Here is a 4,500-nt window from a genome sequence, read left to right as displayed (position 1 = left end):
GTCTCGAATTTTATTTGCTGATCACCCACACTTTTAAACAAGACAGCAAGAATTACATGCTACCTGCCCTTTATGACAATTTATTGAGTATTTACTATGTGCCAAGTATGTGATCCAGCCCAGTGGACATCCTTGGCTCCCTCTTACCCTCACTCGCTCAGTTGCAACTGTAGAGACTCATTCCCATCTCAGGGCCTTTCCACTTGTCTCTGGCTGCCTGGAGTTCCCTCCCCCAGAACCTCCCACTGTTCAGTTTCCTTAATCTCATGTCCTCAGAGAGACCTCCTCTGACCAGTCTCTCATGTATTTGCTCTCTATCTTATTATCCTTTACTTTGTATAGAGCACATATGATTATCTAAAATCAACTTCTTTGTTTAGTTGTTTATGGTCTATTTCTCCCTATTTGGGGTGTAAACTACATGAAGGCAGCACTGTCTTTTTCTCTGCTGTAACTTGTGTACATGGCACAGTGCTTGGCTTTAAGTAGGTGCTCTACCTTTTGAACCCATGAATCAGCTGTGTCAGGCACATAGGCACCTGCCCTGCTTAGACTCTGCAGAGAAGACAGACAGTGAGTACCTGCTTGTAAGGAACATACCAAGTGAAACAGTGCATGTAGAAGTGCAGTAACTTACAACAGGGAGTTAATCGAGACTGTGGGTTCAAAGAAAGACCTCCCTGAACCCAGTGAAGTTTAAGTGGAGGCCGGAAGGTCTTCACAACATCTTTTACACACTGCTAAATATCTCCCAGTTTTCCTCTCTCCTTTTTTTTTGGCCGTGCTGTGCGGCATGCGCGATCTTAGTTCCCCCGACCAGGGGTGGAAGCCGCGCCCCCTAAAGTGGAAGCGCGGAATCAACCACTGAACCGCCAGGGAAGTCCCTGTCCCAATTTTCTTGTGCTTGATGCTGCCCAGAAGCTCCTTCAGTTTTGATTCCTAGGACAAGACCTTTGATTACTGATGGGGTAAGGAAGTAATGGAACTTTCTAGTTATTTTAAGGCACTCGGTACTTTTAAGATAGATCACAAATAGTCCATTTTAGTACATAATGAATAATAATGCTCCACTCCAGTCTATGTCATCATTATATTTATTAATGGAATTCAGCATTACAGCTGTTCATGAATTCATTTAACTACCACAAACGTTAAGCTGCTGCCACCATATATTTGACAAGTCTCCTTACTCTGTCTCCTCTTTTACACAGAGGCAGTTACAGTTCATGCTGTCTGCAGTTGTTTATTCCATCACTAAAGAACTGATGTGTTAGGACTTAACTGAAGAGAGTCTTTCTCCCCTACCTTCTGCAACATTGCTAGTGAGGCACTCTCTGGTATGCATTTGTGGATTGCTACACTGATCTGTTTTTTAAAAAGAGTACCTTTGGATATTATTACCTTGATCTTACTCTTGATATCAAAAGTGTCACTGCTACATGGCTGATGGAAAAATGTTGCATTGCTGGGAGCAGAGCCACAAAACACTTAATCACAGCTTTCCCTTTCCCTGCTTTATAACCCACCATAACTGTAACTCTCTCCCCATATATTTATTTCATTGCTGCAAAAATGGATGTTTGTTGATTCAGTGGCTTTCTACAGTCAACTGAAAAGGTTTTTGTGCTTGGGAAATCGAAGTATAATTTCACCTGGTTTCTCCATATCTTTAGGAGAAAAATGGGTGTGTGATCAGAATGTACAACATGTAATTAGACTGAAAGGGGAGACTCCATTGTTCTAAAGCTGCAGCCAGGCGCCAGAGGATGAGAATTGGAGAAGAAATGGCTCTTGTCGGAATTCTGTCTTTTAGCCTTCTTTATATCTGTGTGACCTTGGACAAATCCTACCTCTCTACCCTGTAATTTTTTCCCCTATGAAACGATGAGATTGGGTCTGTGGGCTCCCTCCTGGAAGGCTGCCAAAGGATTTATTGACAAGATGTTGAAATGTCTTGCTGTGGAAAACTTCTGTTTGGTAGGGTTGCTAGGGACTCATCGTGGGGAGGGTGACTTTGTAGCCTCTGGTTGCCTCTTCTAGCTTTTGATGTCTCTGAAAGCAACTGGAGAGAGAGAGAGGGAGAAAAGAAAATTGTGCTTACTGTGTAAACAGTTAATAATGCTATCAATTTCTACCTCATTGCCATATAATGGAGATAGGAATCTCATTATTCAGAGACATTCAAATGTAACAATTCTAGTCTTTACATACAGCCTCTTAATCACCATGGCACTCACACTGTGTAATTTGCTCTGTGAACTTGGGCACATAAAAAACATCACCCTAATCACCACCAGTCAGGGCACCACTGAAGACAGAACCAGAATAATAGGTATTTGAAAGGGGACGTGCTGAGAACTGCACTGCTGCAAGGCAAAAACAGGTTGCCAAACACAATGGCTCTGATTGGCTTTGCAGAGCAACTGGCTGGGAACTGACGCAACTGTCCCCCAAATGGTGGCAGAGCTTGATGGTGGCCCTCCAAGACCTATATTGAAATTGGATTAGTAGGATTGGAAATGAGGTCTCTCTGTGGTCTTGAAGAATGCTGTCAGATCTGGCTTTCAACTATATCACTCACTTCCACTGTGCCAGAAATAGAGACTTTTAGGAGTTTCTTTGGCCTAGATATGTGCTGTTCAGTATGGCAGCCACTAGCCACATGTGACTGGTGAGCACTCAAAATGTGGCTATAGAGTAAATGAGTTGAGCTGTATATGTGAAATACATATGGGATTTCAAATACTTTGTAAGAAAAAAAATGAATGCAAAGTAGCTCATTAATAATTTTATATTGATTATTACATGTTGAAATTATGCTGTTTTGGATATATTGAGTTAAATGAAATGTAGTATTCAAATTAATTTCTCTTGTTTCTTTTTACTTTTTAAATTTATTTATTTATTTATTTAGGCCATGCCGGGTCTTAGTTGCAGCATGTAGGATCTCTGTTGTGGCATCTTTGTTTGCGGCATGGGGGCTTCTTAGTTGCGGCATGGGGACTGTTAGTTGCAGCATGCGTGCGGGATCTAGTTCCCTGACCAGGGATCAAACCTGGGCCCCCTGCATTGTGAGCACGGAGTCTTACCCACTGGACCACCAGGGAAGTCCTCTTTTTACTTTTTAAATGTGACTACTTAGAAAATGTAAAGTTATATGTGTGGCTCACATTTTATTTCTATTGGACAACACTAGCCTAGAGAAATCAGATGCTTGTTTACTCTAATTGTTATGATTCTACCTTGTTTTTCTTGCTCCTTGTACAAACTCAAGTCCCTCTGAAGATTCTTCACATTGATACTAGGAACCTGCTTCCTCATTCCTATTCAGGAGCAGAGCTCCTCCCACCATTCTTCCTGGCACCCCTCTGCCTAACTCCTGGTGCGGACAGCTTGGGTAAAACATGTTCCTATGGTTGCAAAGAATGCCCTGTTTTCAGGGGCACCTGGGTCAGAATTTTAGATGGACTATGACTCATGGTGGACGTGGGAATATAAACCTGACACAGGTTTAACCTTTTGACGGGGTTTGGGTTTTGTCCCAGAAGATCTAAGGGCGTGAAAAACCACAGCACATCAAGTACAGTATGTGGTGTAAAGAGAAGCAGGAGTCCCGGACTGATGTTAGAAGATGTGGCTTCAAATCCCTGGTCAGCCACTAATTAGCTAGGTTTGATTTGGACAAATCACGGTATTTGAGCCTCAGTTTCTCTCTCTGTCAGATGCCTGTAAGGTTAACTCAACAATGCTTACTTCAGAGGATTGCTGAAATATCATATGAGAACATGTATAAGAAAATATGTGTGACTTGCAAAGCTCTGTTTATGGTGGCAAATTCGTGGCCAGAGGTGCAGATCCTGGGGGCAGATGGTTTTGTTTGGCCAAAAAAAGTGTGTTTTGTTTAGTTGAATTGGAGTGACTGCTGTGGGGGACGCTCTTCCATTTCTCACAGACTTTACCATTCTTGTTATTTTAATTCAGCTGATTTGTGTCACCTGCCTGGCTGCTGAAGATGGATGTGTTTGTGCACCTTGCAAGATGGGAAGGGCCACACTTAGTAACACAGCTATGCCTGGTGGCTGGCACAGCTCCTGTCCCCAGGAGCTCACAGCAAGCACATAAGTTACAGCATAACCAAGTCTGGATGGACGGATGTTTACCGAGCACCTGATCACTGCTCTAAGATCCAGGGAAAAAAATTGAGAGAAACAAATCAGCTGTGGGTACAACAAAAAGTACAGGTGACTGTGCCTTGGGGAAGGATATTTAAGAGGAGGTGGGGTATAGGAGAAAGAAAAGTAACATTTTTGAGCCAAGACTGGGCCATACATAAGATTAAGCACTTGTCATGCACCATCTCATCTACTCCTCAAAACAGACATCAGAGCTAGATATTGTTATCTTCATTTGCAGATAAGGACGGGAGGCTCATGGAATCTGCCCAAGGTCACACACAAAGGATAGAGCTAGGATTTGAATGCAGGTCTTTCTGAGTGGGCT

At 42.7% G+C, this 4,500-nt stretch overlaps 1 non-coding gene across 1 annotated transcript; it reads right to left on the bottom strand.

The window, feature by feature from the left end:
• Positions 1-3,034: 3,034 nt before the first annotated feature.
• Positions 3,035-3,107, bottom strand: TRNAV-CAC (transfer RNA valine (anticodon CAC)). Its single transcript has one exon. It is a non-coding gene; the product is annotated as a tRNA-Val (tRNA).
• Positions 3,108-4,500: the final 1,393 nt, after the last annotated feature.

Source organism: Physeter macrocephalus, chromosome 6 (genome assembly GCF_002837175.3).
Source record: "Physeter macrocephalus isolate SW-GA chromosome 6, ASM283717v5, whole genome shotgun sequence".
In the NCBI taxonomy this organism is placed as follows: Eukaryota; Metazoa; Chordata; class Mammalia; order Artiodactyla; family Physeteridae; genus Physeter; species Physeter macrocephalus.
Note: the sequence above shows the minus strand (reverse complement) of the source record. Positions and strands in the feature narration are given on the sequence as shown.